The following is a 22,908-nucleotide window of genomic DNA, read 5'->3' as shown; positions in this document are numbered from 1 at the left end:
GTATACATTATACTGCAAAGATATCTTCTAAAAGAGCCCAGTAGAAAATCTCTATTGTCATCTAACTCCAAAAAGAAAAAACCATGCATCTGTAGAGTCCAGTAAGGTCTTTCCTTCACCTTGTTTCCTATTAACTGATATTCTAAAGGGGCTGAGAGGTTAGTAGTAATAATAATATTGGCTAACACTTATATAGCATTTTAAGAGCTGCAAAACACTTTTACGTATGCTAACTTTTTTGATAAACAAACTTATGAACTAGATACTATTATTATCTCCATTTTACAGTTCAGGAAGCTGAGGTTGACCCAGGTTAAGTGAATCACCCAAGATCACATAGATAATAAATGTCTGAGGCAGCTTTGGAACTCAAGACTTCTGACTCCAGATCCCATACACTAACCACTGTGTCACCTCATTGCCTGCACTTCTATGGTACTTCTTAGTTTCTCTGAAGAAAGGGTAGATTATGTAACTATCAACCATATTTTATAGATGAGGAAACTGAGGCTCAGAAGAGTTAAGTGACTTGCCTAAAGTCAAAAGGCCAGTAAGTGGCTCAAAACTAAGTCTCTTGATTGCAAGGTCATTATTTATGCCATCCTGGCTCTTGAAAATACGTGCTAATCTTAAACATATTTATCAAGGAGTTGGTGAATGTTTTTCTTCACATGCTTACTTTGCTGCCTAATTTTTCAAAGGAAAATGCCTGATGAATGCCTAATATCTTTTAATAAAGCGTTAAACAGGAATGGCAGTTCACACACTACTCTAATTCTGAGTCAGAAACACCTTCAAGGTTTTCACAAGACATCATTCATGTAGGTGCAATCAAAGCCTGGGACACATCAAAGATATAAACCGGTTAGGCCTGAAGCAATTTTCTTTACTAACAATTAGAAGAGCTAATTCAACTAAAGACAATATACTTAAACAAACAAACAAACAAAAGAATACTCAGCAGGGAAGTCACCTTCCATAATAATTAGCTGGCAAGAGGAAACTCAAGGCCAACAACAGCATCACAAAAACAGTCTCAGAACTGGAATCAATTAATAAGCACATATTCAGCTCCTGTTGTGTGCCAGACTGTGTGGTAGGCGCTGGAGATACAAAGGCCAAAAAAAAAAAAGACATTCCCTGCCTTTGAGAGCATTCACATTCTATCTGCCAGGGCCTTGGAGGCCTCTACTGAAAATGCCCTCCACAGCATGCCCAACAAAGATTCATCCAGCTTTTCCTGAAGATACCTAATGGGTAGGAACCCACTATTTTTCTCCACAAAATCAAGAGTCCAGCTTATTGGACTGAAGTAGATTTCTTCCCACATTCAGGAAATTTAACATCTGAAGAAAAGCCTCTTTAACTTAATGTGCTAAAGGCAGAGTCTGCACAAAGTGAGACCGTTGTCCTGCAGTACTGGTGCTAGCCAGCTGGGTAACCTGAGACAAGCCTCAATCAGTCCCTCTGAGAGTCAATTTTCTCATCTCTAAAAAGGGGATATTAGTACTCAAGATGTGCTTGGAGGTCCTTTTTAACTCAAAAATATTTTTATCTAGTCTATTTATTTAACAGGCTTCTGACTAAAAGCCCCTCTTCCTTTTACTTTTGGGTAAGATCCTACTTCTCTCCCAATATTAAAGAACCCTGTGCCCACTGGCCACATTAAAAGTCAGAGTAGAGGGGTTCGAATCCTACTTCTGTCACTTATCTTGGTCAAATCACTTAATCTCTCTGGGCCTCAGCTTTCTCATCTATAAAATGGTGGGGGATGGGTGGACTAGATGAACTTTTAAATCCCTTTCAACTCAATATCTAAGAGACTATGATTCTATGGTTCTTTGAGTACACTGAAGCCAAGAAAGGAATTATCTTTTGCTTGGTATTTAAAACTCTTCACAATGTGCCCCATTTCCTGACTCTCTGGTCTTCTTATACAATTCTTCAGTACAATTAAGCTGGTCTACTTCATGATCCTTGAACATGATGCTCCATCTCCTACTGCACTACCTTTGTATCCACTGACACCCATGCCTGGAATGCGCTCCCTCTTAACATCGACCCCTTAAGTTTCCCTGGCTTCCATCAAAACTCTGTTCAAATTCCACCTTCTTCAGCAGGGCTTTCTTGCTCTCTCTCCATCCCAACCTTTCCCACTGCCTTCACCTCCAATATTACCTTCCATCTTTTCAGGATATATCATCAGTTGCTCATGAGTAGGCCAAGCTAATATAATAAAAATGACAATTCTACCTAAATTAATTTACTCATTAAGTGTCATGCCAAACTACCAAAATTATTTTATAGTGCTAGAAAAAATAATAAAATTCCTCTAAAGGAACAAAAGGGCCAAAATATCAAGGGAATTAATGAAAAGAAAGGCTAGGGAAGGTGGCCTAGCCATACCAGATCTAAAATTGCATTATAAAGCAGCAATCAACAAAACTACTTGGTACTGGGTAAGAAATAGAGTGGTGGATCAGTGGCATAGGTTAGGTATATAAGACACAGTGATCAATGATTATAGTAATCTACTTATTTGATAAACCCAAAGACTTTGGCTTTTGGGATAAGAACTCACTATTTGACAAGAATTGCTAGGAAACTGGAAAACAGTATGGCAGAAACCAGGCACAGACATAGAGTCAAAATGGGTATACAATTTAGATATAAAGTCTGATAGTATAAACAAACTAGAAGAGCAAGGAATAGTTTACCTGTCAGATTTATGGAGAATAGAAGAAATTATGATCAAATAAGAGATAGAAAACATTGTGAAATGCAGAAAGGATAATTTTGATTAAACTGAAATCCTTTATGAAAAACAAATCAATTTGTGCAGGTGATAGTGGCACAGTGGGTAAGAAGGATGCTTAACTTCCTCCCAAGTGGCCCATATCATCCCCAGTGTACCTGACTAGATATAGAACAGGCCTAAATGGCCAAGCAAAACAGGAACTTCTGCTCTTATCTGGAAAATAGAGATAGCTGAGAAAGGAAGAAGGGAGACTATAGTTCAGTAGGTTGAGCATATCTATGAGTCAGGAGACTTGGCTTCTAGTCCCATCTCTGCCACTAACTTATGTGACATTAAATAAGCCATTCATCTTTTTCAGCCTCACAGACCATCCAATCTAATCCTCTCCTTTTGAAAATGAAGAAAATAAGGTATTTCTTAGCTCTATAATTCTTTAAGTTTTAAAAAATATTTTCCTCACAACTCTGTGAGCCTACTAATGTGAGGATTATTATTTCTGTTTGACAGATGAGGAAACTGAGATTGAAAGATTTAAGTGACTTGTCCAGTCACAAAGTTAGAAAGTTTCAGAACTGGGATTGGAACCCATCTCTGGATCCACATGCTTTCCCCTTCACAGATAGGGAGCTGAGTTTAACTAGGGTGCTGTTCTTTCCCCTTCTTTGGTCTTTATGTGTTTCTTTTGTAAAGGAAAAGCTGGACTAGATGACTTCTGATCACTTCCCAATCTGGATCCTATAATCTAGTGAGATGTTGTTGACCTCTCTTACTCCCCAATAAAAAAAAAAATATGAATTTTAAATTATATTTTCTGTAGTGTAGGCTGACCTTGCACAAATTTACCTACTCTTGTAACCTGGCTCTGCCTGGGACTTTTAAAGCACACATATTCAAAATAGGAGACATGGCATGTGTTAGAGATTGGAGCTATAGAAACAAACAAATTGAATAGACTCATAAGCAAAGCTTTCAGCTATAATGATGATGATGATGATGTTCTAACCAACTAAGTCAACCCACTGTTTGTGTTTTAGTCTCAAGTCAGCCATTGATTTGCCCTTTGACTTTGGGGAAGAGACTCTTTTTAGCCTCAATTTTCCCTCCTTAAAAAAGAATGGGTTGGACATAGGATTTTTTAAGAAAAATACTGTGATTCTCTGCTTTGATTAATAAGACAAAAATCATAAAAAACAGTGTTTGGTTCAAGAGGGAAGGAGGGATTAAGGAATATGGGAGAGGCACTGGAATATTCACAAACATAGTAAATAAAAGATCAGATTATAAAGTATCTCCTTAGTGGGAAATACTTCACAAAAATCACAGAATCTCAGAATTAGAAGACAACTTCTAAACAAGATTCCCCTCTATAACACACTCAACAAGGGGTCATCCAGGCTTGCTTAAGGACAGGACATTCCATTTACTTTGAGATAGCTCTAATTATTAGCAAACATTTCTTTCCATAAAGGCTGAGAATGCCTTTGCAATATCTACCCATTGTTCCTAGTTCCCTCTGAGGCCAAGCAAAAAATAAAATACAATTTCTCTTGATGATGTAGTTCTTCAAATCTTTGGGGATAGTTATATATTTCCCCTAACTTTTTCTTCTCTGGGTAAATATTTCCATTTCCTTCAAACAACCTTCATATTGAATTTGAGCCCTTCCCATCCTGGTTGCCCTGCTCTGGAAGTGATCCAATTTATCACTGGCCTTCCTAAAATATAATTCCCAAGACTGAATATAATATTACAAGTGTAGCTTTTCCCAGACTTTCACCCTCTCTTAATGTGGCCCGAGTTCACATTAACTTTTTTGGCTATTTTATTGTACTAATTCATATTGAGATCTGGTCCCTAAAACCTCCATATCTTTTATAGCTGAACAGTTGGTCACTTCTTACCCTTTCTATTCTCCTAGTTTACCCATCACTCTTATATCACCACTCCCAGTAAAACAAATCTAATCCTATTTTGAAATGATAACAAACCAAATACAGGAAAACATGTTTCTCCCCCACCCCAACCTTGCCTACTCATCTCCCCCCACCCGCCTCACCAATAAAACATTATCAGTTCTTTTGATCAATACCTCTATGATAAAATCTTCAATTCAATTATGTAGAAGCAGCTTTGGCAGTGAAAAGAGTCCTACAAAAGTCAGAAGATACAGTTCTGTCCTCCACTTATAATCTGTGTGGCCTTGAATATTGATTGTAATTCATATTTCCATAGAAATGTAAGGTTTACAGACTTCTTCAGTATAGCAAGTATATTTCCCCTCATTTTATAAATGACGAAACTGAATCTCAGAGTGGTTAAATGATATGCCCATGATCACAGATTTAAGTAACAATTGAAAGCTGGGACCCAGGTTTCTAGTGCCAGTCCCAACAACAGCAACATCAGATCTGAACTTTATTTTCTTCATCTGTAAATTGACTATAATATGACTTGCAGTATGCACTTAACAGGCTTATTTTGAGCTTCAACAGTGCGAGTGTTTACAAATTGTAGCATTCTACAAATACAAATGTAGCATTCTACAAATAGATATTATTATATGCCATTTTACGTTATTACAACCACATCAGCAGTATGTGGAGAGGAGGCAGATAGCTTATTATCAATACTGTTCCACTGGGGGATAATTCAATAATACTGAAAAGCTAGAGAGGAACACTGCTCAAGAATGGTTGACCTTCTAAGCAATAATCAGCCTTTCTCATCTGGCTGAAGTTTTATTATGCAGAGACATTTGAGGAGAGATACTCCCATCATTATATCAGGCAGAGTTCCTTTAAAAACAAAGGACTACCCCAGAGTGAGTCAGCCTACATCGTTATTTCAGCTCATTTCACTTGGGAGTAGTTCAGCTTTGTCCAAAACTTTTGTCAAACAAAACTCATGCTTTCGTAAGAGATTAAAAATAAAACAGAGAACCCTACCTTAAGAGTCATGTGACTTTAGGTAATAAGAGAATCACAGGTCCAGTCACTGTCCATATTTTCATTTTACAGAAGAGGAAAGAACAGCCAACAAATTAAAAGTGGGTTGACCAAGGTTACTTGGATTCAAAGCAATTAAGTAGCAGTGTAGGCGTTCAGACCAGGTCAGTGGACTCCAAATCTAAAGCTTTTACTGTTACACTAGTCCTGTAGTTTTTAACCTGTTGTGTGTGTGTGTGCGCGCGCGCGTGTGTGTGTGTGTGTGTGTGTGTGTGTGTGTGTGTGTGTGTGTGTGTGTGTGTGTGTGACATGGATAATCCCTTCCCTTTGGCGGTCTAATGAAGCCTATGAAGGCTTTCTTAAGATAATGCTTTTCACAAATGAATGATACAATAATTAGGATTTACAAAAAATTATAACAGAATACAGTTATCAAAAAAAATACCTTTTAAAAAAAATGTTCAGATATCCTAGAATAAAAACCTCTTCACTAGACTTGTGTAGCATGAGCTGAAGATTTTTTGGTTTCCAAAATTCAGGAAACAAGTATTCTTTAGTGATTTATACTACAAAAAGTGGCAGGATTGGACAGAAAATGGTACCCCTTTAAAACATTATTTCTGGATGTGACCGTGGGCAATGAATGATGTCAATAAATAGAAGCATTGACAAATGTTATTTTCCCATTCACCATCCTTTAAGTTATGTCGTGCAGTTCCAGAATTCTACTCTGAAAGAATGAGAGTGTGAAAGATAAAACTACTCTTTTATTTATGTTACACTTGTACTTGACCAAAATTTCTGACTACCAAGACCTAAGAATATGCCAAGTATTGTATTCACATCCTTTAATGGTTTTTTCTTTTAAGTTCTGGTTGAGTCTGTGTTCTTTCTGATTATAGGGGTCTGTTTTTTTAAAATCCTGATTAAATCATTTTAATGGCATTTTCTCAAGGATATGATGCCTAGTTGTGCAACTGACTTCCTCTTTCTGGACCTCCATTTCCTAATCTGTAAAATGGGGTTAATAACAGTTGTGGTACCTACCATATCATTTCACTTCTGGACTACTGAAATAGCCTTCTGGTTGATCTCCTGCCTCAGGCTTCTCATCTCACTAGTCCATCCTCTGCTTAGCTAAGTGATCTTCCTAAAGCACAGATCTCATCCTGTCTCTCCCATATTCAATAAATTCCAGTAGTTCTCTAGAATTATCTCTAGAATCAGATACAAAATCCTCTGTTTAGCTTTTAAAGCCTTTCACAATCTGGTTCCTTCCTTCCTCTTTCCATTCTTCTTATAAATTTGTTCTCCTCTACATTCTCTATGACCTGATGATGATGAACTTCTTACTATACCTTAAACAGTACCCTTTCTCCTGACCATACCTTTCACTGGCTGCTTCCCATACTTGGAATTCTTTCCATCTCTGCCTCTTGGTTGCCTTCAAGACTCACCTCATATCCCACCTTCTGCAGGGAGACTTTTCCCAGTATCTACCTCCCTCCCCCTTACCAGTGCCTTCCCTCTGAGATTATCTCCAATTTACCCAGCATCTCTTTTGAGTGTGAATACCTGCTTGAATGTTGCCTCTTCTCTTGGCACATGAGCTCGAGGGTAGGCAAAATTTTCGCCTTTCTTTAAATCATAGTGCTTAATACAATACCTGGTACTAGGAAGCATTTAATAAATGCATGTTGGCTTGTTAACTTGACTTATAGGACTGTTGTAAAGAAGCAAAATTTAAAAGCACGGTTGAAATGATAGTTATCTTCGATTATTTTAATTCATTATAATTGTCACTGTAGTAAAAGTTCACAGAAAGTGAGAAGCCACACAATGTGGAAGACCATACTTTAAGAAATCACAAGTCCTCTCCTGTATTATAGATGACACATGTAGCATGCAGCCCTGTGGTGGACATAGATGGAACAGACAGGGTGGAGAAGACTGAGTGCATCTTTCTAGTCAATGAATACCTTACTAAATGGGCTGATATCTGAACAACTGGTTCATATTTTGTGAACTCCAAATTGATACACATGGTCAATTACCATACTGTGTTGATATTGCCCCTCCCCACCCCATCCCCAACTTAGGGAGAATTTCTTCTCTGTATTAAAGCCACCTATCCTTACTTCACAGAGTTGTAAGGAGAAAGCTCTGTAAGCATTCAAGAGCTATCTAAATGTGAGCTATGAGGAAAGTGATAACAATGGCATCCAATAGTCCTGGGACTTGTTTCTTCCCAGAGGGTCAGTTAAGGTTCCTGATGCTTAGATATTTTCCTGCTGGATAGGCCATAAATAGCTGAAGAGGAATCAAGAACTGTAGGAGAAACCACTAAGGAGGATCTGCACTGCATATCAATCTGTGATGGTCCCAGAGGTGAGCAACCCTTAATAATCCCAGCCTTTTAGGAAGGACATTCTTAGAAGTCATTTAGACCAACTCTACTTTATGAAAGAGCAAATGGAGAAGTGAAGGCATTTGACATAGAGTGCTGGGTCTGATGTTAGGAAGACCTGAGTTCAAATCTGGCCTTAAGCACTTACTGTGTGGCCCTAAGTCATTTAACCCTGTTTGCCTCAGTTTCCTAATCTGTAAAGTGATCTGGAGAAGGAAATGGCAAACCACTCCAGTATCTTGTCAAGATAACCCAAATGGGGTCATGAAGAGTCAGTCATGACTGAAACAACTGAACAACTGGCAGAGCAAGCAAGTGGTAGAAGGTCAGATAATAGAACCAAGTTATCCTGACTCCAAATTCAGTCAATGAATAGAATAATATATTGAAACAAAATTATATAAAATAGAGGTGTCAAACATGTGATCCAGAAACACACCTGAGTGTGGTCAAAATCAGATTAAAATATATTTGGGAAATATTTAACAAAATATAAAACATATAATAATACAGAGACAAGGTTACATTTTAAGACTAAGTCAATATGCAGTCTGCAGGGATCCTTATCTGTAGAATGGTAGCCCCTGTTTCTGTCTGAATTTGATACCAATAAAAGGCATTATCAAGGACAGATATGACCACCAAAGGAAAAGATCCAGTCATATAGCAATAGCTAGGGATCACATCAGATAGACAACTTAGATGTTGCCTTGATGCCCAGATAATACTAAAGGAATCAGAGGAAAGTCTGTAACTATACACATTTATCATTATGAATTATGGTCGTATCTTCTTAATAATTGCTATGAGTTTCTTAAGGTCAGGGACTAGTCTCCCCTCAGAGACTAGCATAGTATATCATAGGCACATGATGAACATTTGTAGAACTATCCTGGAATACATGATGTGAAAGCTCTGTGTATACTCTTCTCTAATGAATTGAGCCTATACAAGTCACATGTATAATAATAATAATAGCTGACATTTACATAATAGCATTGGACAGCTGGATGGCTCAAGGCATAGAGTGCTAGGCCTAGAGTCAGGGAGACCTCAACTCAAATCTGGCCTCAGACATTTACTAGCTGTGTGGCCACGGACAAGACACTTAATCTTTTTGGCCTCGGTTTCCTCATCTATAAATTGAACTAGAGAAGGAAATGGCAAACCACTCCAGTATCTCTGCCAAGAAAATCCCAAATGGGGTCATGAAGAGTTGGACACAACTGAAAAATGATTAAACACACACATAATTGGATGATATTTTGCAAAGATGTGGATAAGAAGTGCATGGGGTGCTAGTATATAGGTGGGTTGTAATCTGTGCTAATGCTATAACATCTACAATGTCACATTATGAAGATAAAATGAGATCACTGACTTCTCTCTCACATTGACTGGCATCTGTTAGGCAATTTGTGGTCTTAAAGAGTTGCCTGAGAGTTTAAACCTGTTAACTAACCTCTCCTCCTAAAGTCTCTCTCTGTCCCAGGCTTCAGACGATTGATGATTTCTCCCTCTTTGAATTTCTATGTATTATACTTTATATCATTTATATTTGTGTAGATATCTTATCTCCTTACTAAATACTAAGTTTTCTGAAAATGGAATCTGCATCATTCTTCATCTTTGTCTCCTAGGTGCTGCCCATATGAGACACAACATGGCATGGTGGATAGAAGGATGGATCTGGAGATAGGAAGATATTCAGTTCAAGTCTTGCCTCTAACACACACTGACTATGTGAGCCTGGGCAATTCACTTAATCTCCCAGTGTCTCAGGCAACTCTTTAAGACCACAAATTGCCTAACAGATGCCAACCTGTATTGGCATAGGGGGTCCATGCAATGAAATCACATGTCCTGTCAAAAAAGAAAAAAAATACCTGGTTCCATGCACTTGAGATTTGCAATTAATGTTTGATGAATGAAATGTTCCTCTTTATCTCTCTCACTGATCCTTTCCTCTCTCCGTTTTTATTGTCCCTTCCTTTTCTAGAATGTTTGAGAATTTGTACTTGGCCGTCTTCTCTCCTTCCTGTACTCTCTTTCTAGGCTATTTCAGGCTTCAACCTCCACTTTCATGCTGATGCCTTCCAGAATGCCAGACTCACATCTAACTGCCTGCAGGGCATCTCCTCAGATACCATACCTCCAAAAACTGTTTATCTTTTCCCCTAGACTTTTGCCCTTACTCGATCTGTCTTTGACTTGTCAGCCTAACCCATTCACCCAGTTTCAAAATTTGGGAGTTGTCCTTGATTCTTTCTTCTTGTTCACTTCTCTTTTTTCCCGGAAAGTTAACAAGTTCTATCAAATAATAGCAACAATAATGATAACATCTAGGATTTATCTAGCACTTTAAGGTTTAAGAAGAGCTTTGCAAATATTATCTAATTTTACCTGCTTCATAACTCTGGGAGGTGGGTACTATGATTCCCATTTACAGCTGAGGAAACTTAAGAGACTTGGTCCAGGGTCACATACCTAAGCAAGTGCGGCTACGTTTGAACTTGAATGCTTCTCACATCTATCTAATGTTTATCACATCTGTCACAATTGAAAAACCCTTATAGTGAGATAACAGATCTCCCTTAATTGTATATAGGCAGTAACATATATAGAGACAATATATTTCTTTGAATTAAGGTGATTTATGGGACAATTTAGCTCAGAGAGGAAAACAACTTCTGGATATAACTCAGAGACAAAGAAACATAGCTTAGGCAATTTTCCATGTTGACACAGACTAGAATCAATTACAAAATGTGATCAGAATCAATTTGATTTTCTTACCACCTTTCTCTGATCCCACTACCAAAGTTCTTGTGTAACAGATCCTCACGACTTCCCCACATCTGAAACACTGTAACAGTGCCTCCTAATGGGTCTGCCCACTGCTACTTTTGCCTCTCCTTCCAATTTATCCTTGATATTAGTGATCTTTAAAGAGAGTTGAAGCTTGAGAATGAGGGGTAGTGATCAACCAATAATCCATTAGTGAAAACATGAGTTGTATTCTCTCCCCTCCTCTAGGTTATATAGGACTTGCCTCCAGCACAAAGATCAAAATTCCCCTACTTCAGCCTCACCATCAGTGGCTTCTTGTGTGCTATAAGTATGTTATAGTACACAAAAAGATAAGATAAAGTGAAATAACATTTTGAAAATAATATTCTATTTTTTAATTAATGATATTTTTAATGAAAGCAATGTGTTTGAATGGGACATCAGTTGTCCCCTCAGGGCAATTACAACAAAAACAAGATCCAAGCACCAGTAGCAGCTGAACAAGCAAAATCCCCATCCTCCCTCCCCTCCCATCTCCCACCCCAGGCTCCCAGATTATGGTGTGGCAGCCACAGGTGCCTCAGCAGGTGGGCACTGCCCTCTGAATCTCAGTAAATCTCCCATAGCTTTTGTGTGTGTGTGTGTGTGTGTGTGTGTGTGTGTGTGTGTGTGTGTGTGTGTGTGTGTAAAAAGACAAATAGTACTGGATGGGTGCTATGGACAGGTTGCTCTCTCAGTTGCACATCTCATCACATTCTTCCCTTGAGGACACCACCATCCTTCTCTCTCTGGTTCTCAAACTCCTCTTTATCCTTGACTCAACTCTGAAATGAAATTGCTCTCCGGAAAGTTACCAGTGCTCTCTAAATGATCAATCTGCCTTTTCTCTGTGCTCATCCTTTTTGAAGTCTGTGCAGCATTTGACACCATCCACCATCCTCTCCTTCTGAATATTTATTTTCTGGGTTGCTAAAAACAATGCAAGTGTATCATCTACAAAAGATCTCAGATCTGCATGCTTTAAAATCTCCAAAATAATTTTCTAACCTGCTCAAAATCTTCCAAATTAGAAATTATTTGTTAAAAATATAAAAACACACCTTCCTATTAGTCTCCAAGTTTACTTAATTGACCTCAGGGAAGATAAAAACTTGTTAACCGGATTTCAACAGAAACCTTTGCATGATTGATGGATGGAAATTTAAAACGATTGTCATGATTTAGTAAGTGCAATTTATATGCACTTCTTCCACTTGAACCTATGCATCTTTAATATATAGTATCTTTTCCATCTATCATAACAATTCAACGAAATGTTGAAAAAACTAAACTTAGAGTCAGATCTTCTAATTGCTGTACCACAAAGCATTCAAGTTTTTGAAAAATAATAAAACACATATAATCGCATTGCTTTCATTAAAAATATCATTAATAAAATAGAATATTATTGTCAAAATGTTATTTCAGTTTACCTTATCTTTTTAAATAGTGAAAGTTTTGTACTATAACATAATTATTAGTACAATAATACATGTATATGGGGATCTAGATGGTGCAGTGCATAGAGCACTGGCCCTGGAGTTGGGAAGATCTGAGTAGAAATCTATCATCAGACACTTACTAGCTGTATCACCTGAGCAAGTCACTTAACCCCTATTTACCTCAGTTCCTCATCTATAAAATGGGGACACCTGGAAAAGGAAGTGGCAAATCACTCCAGTATCTTTGCCAAGAAAACCCCATGGACTTCATCATGTAGAACTCAACTGGACATAACTGAACAAAATGTAGTTGATAAATAAATCAATATGCAATTATTGTGGTGTATGCTCCAAGTATTTTTGCTGATAGGGATCCAGGACCAAAAAAGCAATTAGAAACCACTGTGGGAACTGTCTTCCTGAATCACTCCTCTCTATTCAAAAGTCTCAGCAAACTTTACATTTATTCTGGTATTCAACCCTATTTTAATCCAGCAATACCTTGCCTAGATAGCCTTACCTCATACTCCTCCCCTCCATGAACCTATTCTCTAGCACAAACCAATTATCTGCTGCTTCCACTGCCCCCCATCCCTGCTCTTTCCCACTTTTGTTCATGCTATTCTTTATGCCTGGAATGTTTTCCCTCCACAGTGTCCCACCTATTGAATTCCTACCATTCCTTTATAGCCCAATTAAAATAGTACTACCTCCAAGAAGCCTCACCTGGTACTACCTTTCTGTAAATGCATATCTGTAATTATCTTCCTCCCTTGAACTCACAGAAATGTGTTCCTCCTTAATAAATTTACTATTTTCAATTATAGTTATTTGTATCATATCATTTGTCACCTTAACCTGGAATACGTGATGTGAAAGCTCTTGTATACTGGTCAACTGAGTATATGCAAATCACATGCATTATAATAATAATAGTTGGACATTTATGTAATAGCAATAATAACTCTCTACTGCTTTTATTAAATAAAAACTTATAGGTGATATCGTATTTTTTTTTACAACAATTCTTAAAAAGCTACACAATGAAGTAGGAAATACACTGGACAACCTGATAAAAAAAAAACAAAAACCTGGGTTAGAATTCTGCTTCCTCTGCTAATTAAGCCTGTGACCTTAGATAAATCATTTCACCTCTCCTGACTGCAAAGGATTTCAAGTCCAACCCTGTTATTTTATAGATAAGAAAACTGAGTTTGCTTATATCTCTACTCTCTGTACTTTGGTTTCTTGATCTCTGAAATAAGCATAACAGTCCTACTATCTAGAATTATAAAATCACAGAATTAAGTGCCTCCTTCCACCTAGAATTCTTTCTACTTGACCAGACCAATGTCTACAATGACCCCAGTAAATTTAATTAATGAATTAGTATTTGAAAATCATGTCAACGTTAATTCGTAGTAGAAAAATTTCAGAAGTCCAAGGACCTGGGATTTTTCAAGTCAGTCCTGCTGCTATTATTAAGTTGGGAAAATGATGTTCTCTCCCATGGTAGCATGAAAAATTCATTGGCTTTGGAGTGAAAGGACCTGGGTTCAAATCTTCACTTTCTTACCAGGTCTCAGTTCTCATCTGTCTGCCTGTCTCTCTCTCTGTAAAACAGTGTTGGATGTTGATTGAACAGCTCCCTAAGGATCTTTCCAATTCTAAAATGCTATTGAGTACTACTCTGGCCCTCAGAATTCTTCTTTGCTAGGACAGTCTTTAATGAAAGAGAGTCCTTTCCAGTTCTAACAAGTCTAATACAAAATTTTCTTCCCGTTAGCTAAAAAGCATTAGAACTAGGGCTGGTAACATGATGTAGTGGAGGAAGTCTGGGAGTCAGAAAACCTGGGATTGAGTCCTGCTTCTGTTATTAATACACTGAAAGTCTTTCATGTCCCTGTTCCACTGTTTTCTCTGCTGTAACATAAAGTTAAATGAAATGATCTCTAAGGTCCCTTTCTGCTCTAAATATATACTTCATGAGATATAAAATGTGAGTCCAATAGGACTCATATGCAGCTCCTGCTGAGATTTGGGAGTAAATATTTTATATCCTAAGCTCATTTGGTCTAGTTCTCTGAGCTAACTCAGAGCAAGTCCCCCTTTGCCACTAAACAAGGGATCCCTGCCCATGTCACTGCATAGCAATGAAGGGAGGAGACTGTGAGGAACTCAGAGGCCTCCTCTATATACCAGGCAAAACATGCCTCAGGCACATGCCTGAGAACCATACAAGAGACATGAGCTTTGATGCATTTTTATAAAAAGGCAGGCATGCAAAATTAACTATAAACCAAAACTGGCTGAGACACTTTGGGAGGAAAAGACTGAACCTATTGTGTGTATGTGTTTTCATTATTTCCTTTTAAAAATACAAAGCCTATTAAACTGTATCAGTCACAAGACTTCTCCAAGGAGCTCAATATAAAATACAATTTCAAGGAAAAGCCCTGCCAAATGGATGTCCACCCCCACAGACTTCCAGAGGATGCTGGCTCCAACAAGGGCCTCGCATAATGAAAGTTGATGCCACTGTACTAAAGGTCTTGGCACAACTGCAAATCCAGAACATGTATTCCTGGTAGTAGAATGTGTTGTCCCAAAGGGAAAGTAAAGAAGCATGATACGGGGTGTTCTCTCCATCTTGGTGCAAGGTTACAGGAAATATGGAAAATCATTCTTATTGTCCATGCTCCCCCATCACCCACTCACCAAAAAGTACTTTCCAAAAAAATCTGATGATCCCTAAGCTAGGCTGTTTCCTATTCATTGGTGGACACATTTCCCTTTTTCTGGCATGCAGACTGTTTTCCAACAGTTTTTTCTCTTGCCATCCCCACCCTCTCCCACCAGTCATTTATTTAGGGCTGGCTTCCTTAGGATCTCAAGGGGATTCTCTTAGTGTGAGTCAGAAGACCCTTGACTTGTAAAGGGTTTTAAAAACAATGGAGAAAAAACTTATTTTCTTTGTTAACCCTTCAGGGTTGACTGACATGCCATATGTGACTCTAGAGTTCTCGCACTTAGGAGTTAGAGGGCCCATAAGAAAATATCTGAAATCTGTGAATTTGAGAGTTGAAAAGTACCTTAAGAAATGCCTTCTTATTCCACTACCCCTGTTTTACAGATGAGGAACCTGAGGTTCAGAGAGGGCGAGGAACTTGTCCAAGATCGTATTGGTAGGTAATGACAGAACGTGGAGTAGAATCTGATCTCCCTATTGCCAATCCAATAGCTTCTCCACTACAGGTGTCTCCTCTTAGAGAGCCTCCAAGCCCTTCTTAGAGCACCAGCATGTGGAAAACCGTGACTAAAACACACACAATACTTGCAGACATCCATGGTTTCCAATTTAAAATATCTGGGCATAGGGCAGACAAAAGATGCAGCAATTTGAGCGGGAAGTGGGAGGTGGCATCAGTTCGGATCCCAATTGCTGAGCCACAGAAATAAGAGGATTTGTGGTAGGAGTGTGTGCGTGGGGAGGTGGCAGGGAGTCAATAGACATACGGAGCAAACAGGGCGATCTGGTACTTTCACGTAACTGCTAAGTACGTTTTCGCTTTTGAGAGAGAGCAGCCTGAGTTAGCAGATTTAAGTTTTCAGATCAATCTGTGAACATCGCCTTGGTGGCTCTATTCCCATTTCCACCCTGTTGCTGTTTTGCACTAGTTAAATAGTTCTTGATTTACAGAGAAACATGGAGCAACTTTCCTACTCATTGCTGGGGGCGGCGGGAGGCCGGGGGTGGGGGGAGAGGAGGAAGGAAGAGTATTTCAATTTAAACTATAAATAAGCGCCAGCCGCCACACAGCCCACAGATGTCACGTCATGGGCACAACCGTCACTGCCTCACGGGCTGATATTTCACTTCTGTTTTTTCTTCCTCTCAAACACACAAAGCCAACGCCATACACACACCAACACAGAAACGCGGAGTTAAGCTCACACAGATAAAAACTCCAATTGACAAGAGGAGGGCAAAAGGGTGGAGATTAAAACTCCATCGTCTCGAGGCCGGTGTTTTGATTAGTTGGAGAGGGACTAAGCAGGCGAAGAGGCCCCTAGCCAGCCGCTCGAGCTCTCTTTCATTACCTCCCCCCCGCCCCCAACCCGAGACACCCTGGACCCAAACCGGGAGACCGATCTCCTGGGACTGACTTAGCTTTGAACTTCGAGATGGCTCCGAAAGCACCATCAACTCCCCAAGCCCACCTTGTCTATCCCAGCGAGGCAGGTTCTTCCTTAACTCTCCGCCTCAGGCACCCCTACCAACACCCCCGAGGATCCCCAGTCCAGAGGTCACTCACGCTACCTGGGGCCAGCAGGAAGGGAGCGCGGGGCACCGGTGACAGCTGTAAGAAAGCACTCAGGGAGGGCTGCCAGCTCAGGGAAAGAGGGTGGGGCTAGGACACCCCGCCTCCCCAATTCCAGCCTTCCTCCAACTCCGCCTCCCCATTTTTTTCAAAGTGGGGGGAATGCAAGCTTAGGTTTAAGAGGCAGCTGGTAAATTTGTTAGATCTTTTCTTTCAGTCCATCCTCTTCTGCTCCCGTGGCAAGAGACCAGGTCCTGGACTGGTTGTGTAACCATTTTTCAAGGACGAGCTCTTCCAATCTTCTCCGCCCTCCACTTTGCCTAGAGAGCGCTCACTCAGGCAGCAGCCACACTCCACATCTGCAAAAAACACATACATCTTCACATTATTCACCACAAGCTCCTTCTTTCCCCCGTTCTTGATTTGGGGGAGAGGTTGGGGATAAAAGGAGGAAGGAGGCAGAGATGGATTTTCCAAGGGAGGAGGCAATTTAAAACCGGGTAAATTCACTTTACAGCTGCTTGTGTCAGAAAGTCAGGGGAGTCAGAAATTGCAGTGGGAGTTCGTGAGAGATAATCTAACTCAAGTTCCAGTTGTATCTGCCCCAGTCTTGAAGCTGCCTTTCAAGTGATGCCTATGAGTTGGTCCCTCCTCTCTCACCCGGTTCTGTCCTAGTCAGTAGAGAAGAATGTCGGGATAGATATGGAATAGATTAACCCAGTGCATGGTGACTAGGAGGGTGGAGTGACTCTGCCTTTCCAGACAGTTCCATAGAAACTAGAATTGTTGCCTGTGAGGGCTTCTTCTGTCTTCATAGACCTGATATCAGACTGGAAAAGGGACACTGCAGCCAACATTTTTTAAAATATGTGGAGCCCACCTGGAACTAACGACACCTGACTCCCCTCCTATGCATATCCTAACCTCATTACCTCTGCTTCTAATGTCAAGGTAAAGGCCCCTAAAAGCTTCAGGATCTCACTTTGACCAGGAAGTCAGCTGGGAAGCCCACATCACAGGGGTTGGTTGGATACCAGTTCCTTCCTTCTGCTCTTACTCCAAGCATTCCTCGAATTCACTCAAACTTTCATTAAGTCCCAAACTCAAACATAAAAATATGTTTGAGAAACCTGATGAGAAGCCTGTGGCCTTGCCAGCACAGTTGGTCAAAAAGCATTTAGTAAGTGTTTGCTATGTGTCAGGCATTGTGCTAAGTGGTAAAGAAACAAAGGAAAGCTAAAACAGTCTCCTGCCCTGCTTAGATTGCAATGAAGAAAAAGTTTTTTTAAAGTTGTTCTGTGATGGGTTGGATTAGCTGGCTGTTCAAATGCTATGATTTTGTGAAAAATTAGATAAGACATACTAGTTGCCCTCAGAATTATAGGGGTGTGTGTGTGTGTGTGTGTGTGTGTGTGTGTGTGTGTGTGTGTCTCTCTCTCTCTCTGCATCCCAAATATTTTCCTTTCCTGGTTGCTGCCAAAAGCCCTTTCTCCTTACCAGGGATTGGTAGATAACATAGGGAAAGCTCCCTTTCCAATATTATTGGGATGAAAAGCAGGAAAGATCCTCTCCCTGAGTCTCTGTTTCAAGTAGGGCCTAGAAAATAAGCCAATATGAAGTCTACTAAATTAAACAGTTAGGAAATTCTGACTCATTTGGTGGTTACCAGTACAGTAATGTCTTTCAAAGAATGAGAAGTTTGTACTTCCTACTCCTCTACCCTCTTCTAAAAACAACATGCAAATGAATGTTAATTTAGGAAAACTGGGGAACAATTAAGTGTTTGAAAGCATTTAAAAAATCATGAATAATTTGTATTGTGTTAATTTTTAAAATTATTTGCTCAGTTTAATTGTTTAATTCTTAGGTCTCCTCACTAGTAATCATGAATTTATTTTTACATTCCCCAATCCCAGCTTTGCCCAAAATGAAAGCTTATCTTTATATAACATTTTGTGGTTTGCAAAGTGGTTTTCCTCATAAGGATTCTAGGAAGTAGGTAGTGCTGATATCATAATCCTTACCTTATGGCTGAGGAAATTCAGAGTAAGAGAGTAAAAGTGACTTGTCAAAAGCCACATAGATAGTGACTGAAGTTACTATACTCTACTACTTTCCCGATAGTTGAATGGAGTCTTAGATAGCTATCCTAACTCCCCACCTGACACAATTTAACCTTTAAATCTCTGATTAGGATTATTCAATCTTTGTTTGAAGAGCTCTAATGATAGGTCACTTACTATTCATTGACAGCTCATTCCAGTTTTTAGGAGTTGCAGGAAAGCTTTTTATCTTTTTTTTGTGAGGCAATGGGGTTAAGTGACTTACCTAGGGTCACACAGTTAGTATGTGTCAAGTGTCTGAAGCCAGATCTGAACTCAGGTCCTCTTGACTCCAGAGTGTGCTCTATCTACCTTTCTTTAATTTCATCTTTTTTGCTAATAGTATTGCCTTTGAGAACCTCACAAAAATTCTCATGCCTCTTTAAAGAATACAGACAGCTATCATACCAACAACCCCACTGTTCAGAATATTCTAACTCATATAAGGTTTCCAGTTTCTTCTTCATGCTGGCTGCCTTCTTATGTTATGCTACAGTTTGTCTAGGCCACAGGGATGGGGAACGTGTGGTTTTGAGGCCACATGTGGTCTTCTAGGTCCTCAAGTGTGACCCTTTGACTCAATTCAAACTTCACAGTAAAACTTGGACTCAGTCAAAAGGCTTCATCCAAGAATCTAGAAGGCTACATGTGGCCTCCAGATCATAGGTCCCCCACGCCTGGGTTAGCATATTGGACTGAATCTGCTAAGAGGGAGGAAGGAATAACTAAGTACAAAACAAAAAGCTGTCAACATTCTTTTGTTCATATGAATCCCCTTCTTTTTTGATCTTTTTGGGGTAATCAGACTAGTAGTAATATGACTGGGTCCAAAGGTATTTCTAATTTGGTTACTTTGGGGACATAGTCCCAAATTCCAGAATGGCTGGCCAATTGGTAGCTCTGCCAAAAATACATTAATGTGCCTTTTCCCCCTCAGCCTCTCTAACATTTGTTCTTCGAAGTTTAGATTTAGTCAAAGGGCTGCGCTTGAGGCTCAAGGCTGTAGGTTTCCCACCCCTGGCTAAAGCAACCAGAACTCAGTTCAGCATTCCAGATGTGGGCTGATCAAAACATAGCCAAGTGGTCCTTATTCTGCATAGCCTTTTCATGTAACTTAAAATTGTTTAGTTTTGTATGACAATTACATCACACTGTTGACTTACATTGAGCTTGAAGCTGAGTAAATTATCTTTAAAGTTCCTTCTAGCTCAAATATCCTAATGAATCTTTATTGTAAAGAATACATACATGTTTTTCATATGTACTACTGTTCAACCACCTCTCTCTAATATTATATACTCAGCAACTGTTGACATATGAAAAAAAATTGCATCAGAATAGTGAGCTGTATATCATGTCCTTCCAAAAACATCTTCCTGTGCACCAGAAGTGTCAAACTTCCTGCTCAAAATGCTCTGTAGTGTATCTGGAACCAGATCAAAATGTAATTGGGAGGGAGGGGGAGAGCCAAGATGCCAGAATAAGCAGTAAATCACTGTAACTCTTCCATATTAACCTCCAAACAGCCATAAAATAGCACTCCAAAACAAATCCTGGAACAGCAGAACCAGCAAAAAGACAGAGTGGAACAATCTTTTTGCCCAAGATACTTGGAAGAGCCACAAGAAAGGTCTGTCTCACTCAGATAAAAGGAGAACAAAGTCCAGGACAGGAAGCATCCCAGCAAACCAGCAGCAAGATCCATTCCAGCAAACCAGTGGCATGGAGCAGGAAAATGCCAACACCAGGACCCCCTATGTGCTTTAGCATAACCAGGGGAAAAGGTAAACTCCAACTACAGTGCTTCAATGTGGCCCTTGGTAAACAAGCAACATCCAGAGGCCAAACCTCCCTGTGTTTCAGCATAACCCTGGGCAAATAAACAGCCTCCAGGGGCCAGACCAACGCTTGCTTCAATATAGCCCCAGAAAAATTCAGAAACACCCCACTGGCCTCAACACATGGCAGACACCAACACTATGACACCACCTCAGCACCAGGTAAGCTGCCAGACCCCTATGGCTCCAGCAGTGCTAGTCACTCTGATCCCACCCCCTCAGCACAGCACTAGACATGAGGAACCCCTTTGGGGTTCAGGGTAACATCAGTGCAGCATTAGGTAAATAGCCAGGGTCTGTAGCCACTGACACAAGAAGCCTGAAACAATGCCCTGGAAGCAGAGGTCAAATTTAAAAGAAAGGGAAAAAAACCAAAAAAGATAAGCAAAAAGCAACAACAAAATCTGACCAAAGAAAGTTATTATGGTGACATGGAATACCAAAACACAAGCTCTGAAGAAGATAACATCTAAACACTTATAGGCAACCCCCTCTCCCCTCAAAATGAGAAGTGGTCTCAAGCCCAGAAAGAACTCATGTAAGAATTCAACAGGGTGGTTAAAATCATATTAGAGAGGTAGAAGAAAAATTGGGAAAAGAAATGAGAGTAATGCAAGAGAATTGCGAAAAAAAGAGTCAACAGTTTGGAAAAAGAAAACAATTTATTAAAAGTAGAATTGGCCAAATGGAAAAGGAGATACAAAAGTTAAATGAAGAAAACAACTCCTTAAAAAGTGCAATTGACCATATGTAAAGGGAAGTACAAAAGTTAACTGAGGAATACAAATCCTTTAAAGTTAGAATTGGGCAAATGGAAGCTAATGACTCTATCAGACATCAAGGATCAATCAAACAATTTAAAAGAGTAAAATGTAAAATAGTTCACCGGAAAATCAACTGACCTGGAAAATATATCCAGGAGAGACAATGTCAGAATCACTGGACTACCTAAAAGCCATAATCAAAAGAAGGTCCTGAACAACATCTTTCAAGAAATTATGGAAAATTGCCCTGATGTTCTGGAACCAGAGGGCAAAATAGGCATTGCAAGAATCTGCTTATCACCTCAGGAAAGGGATCATTAAATAAATATTCATATTAAAAAAAACACACTTTTACTTTCATGAGAAAAGGAGTTTTAAAAATTTCCTGATGACAATTCAATCCATTTTTTTCCTCCTGTTAGTCTACTCTAATTCCAACTCATTGTTCAGCCAAACTGTCTGTCCCAAGTATATACAGAAAGCTTTACATTTTCCTTCCAAATGTATGTCATAATGTGGACAATGGACATACTTCATCCACTTAGTGTTTACAGTATGGATAGTCAGCCCAAACTCTTTTGAGTGATTATGCAAGTACTCTTCCAATTTATAGCAATGCTTTTTTTTTGTGGTGGCAAAGAATTGGAAATTAGAGGATGCCCATCAACTGAAGACTGGCTGAACAAGTCATGACATATGATTGTGATGGAATACTATTGTGCCATTGGAAATCACAAACAGATTTCAGAAAAAGCTGGGAAAACTTGTATGAACTGATACAAAATGAAGTGAGCAGAACCAGGAGGACACTGCACATAATAAAAGCAATATTGTACAATGATCTACTGTGAATGACTTAGCTATTCTTAGCAACATAGTGATCCAAGAAAATTCTGAAGGACTTAAAATGAAAAGAATTATCCAGTGCCAGAGAAAGAATTGATGCAGTCTGAATACAGATCAAAGCACACTTTTTGTTAACTTTATTTTTCTCCTTTTTTGGTCTATGTTTTCTTTTATAACTTGGATAGTATGGAAATATCCTTTGCATGACTGTACATGTATAAACTATATAAAACTGCTGTGATACTTTTTTGGAGGGAGAGAGAATTTTGAACTCAAAATTTTAAATACATTTTAAAAATTGTTCTTATATGTAATCAGGAAAAAGCATTTTTTAAAAAGTACTATTTCAAAAGACTCTGTATTATTCCAAGGCTTGAATGCAATCAACACAATACCATTTGCAAAAAGTAGCATCTGGAGGACTTCATTATCCACTAATAAACCCTCTTCATGGAACCGTTGTATTCCGTGATGGATCTCTACCACCATGATGGCAAAAACCTCTGGTGCACATTCATCTCCCTACTTTATGCCTCATCTAATCCAAGGGTCACTGAAAAGAGATTATTTCTGTTATGTCTTTTTAGAAATCTTGAATGATTTTGACATGCACAGGAGACACTTTTTTTTTAAGGAAAAAAAGATTTAAGACTTT

General features: G+C 39.2%; 1 protein-coding gene across 3 annotated transcripts in view; it reads right to left on the bottom strand.

Moving 5' to 3' along the window:
- The window catches only part of SYNE3 (spectrin repeat containing nuclear envelope family member 3), a 185,467-nt gene extending 168,507 nt beyond the window's left edge, over window positions 1-16,960 (bottom strand). For 2 of the 3 annotated variants that reach the window (XM_072630318.1, XM_072630320.1), the window contains exon 1: window positions 16,703-16,960. The gene's annotated coding sequence lies outside the window, so the exon portion shown is untranslated. Of the gene's footprint in view, window positions 1-16,602 lie in introns of all 3 variants that reach the window. The other variant, XM_072630319.1, reaches the window with a different exon arrangement.
- Window positions 16,961-22,908: the final 5,948 nt, after the last annotated feature.

Source organism: Notamacropus eugenii, chromosome 1 (genome assembly GCF_028372415.1).
Source record: "Notamacropus eugenii isolate mMacEug1 chromosome 1, mMacEug1.pri_v2, whole genome shotgun sequence".
In the NCBI taxonomy this organism is placed as follows: Eukaryota; Metazoa; Chordata; class Mammalia; order Diprotodontia; family Macropodidae; genus Notamacropus; species Notamacropus eugenii.
This window is presented reverse-complemented; position numbering and strand designations above follow the sequence as displayed.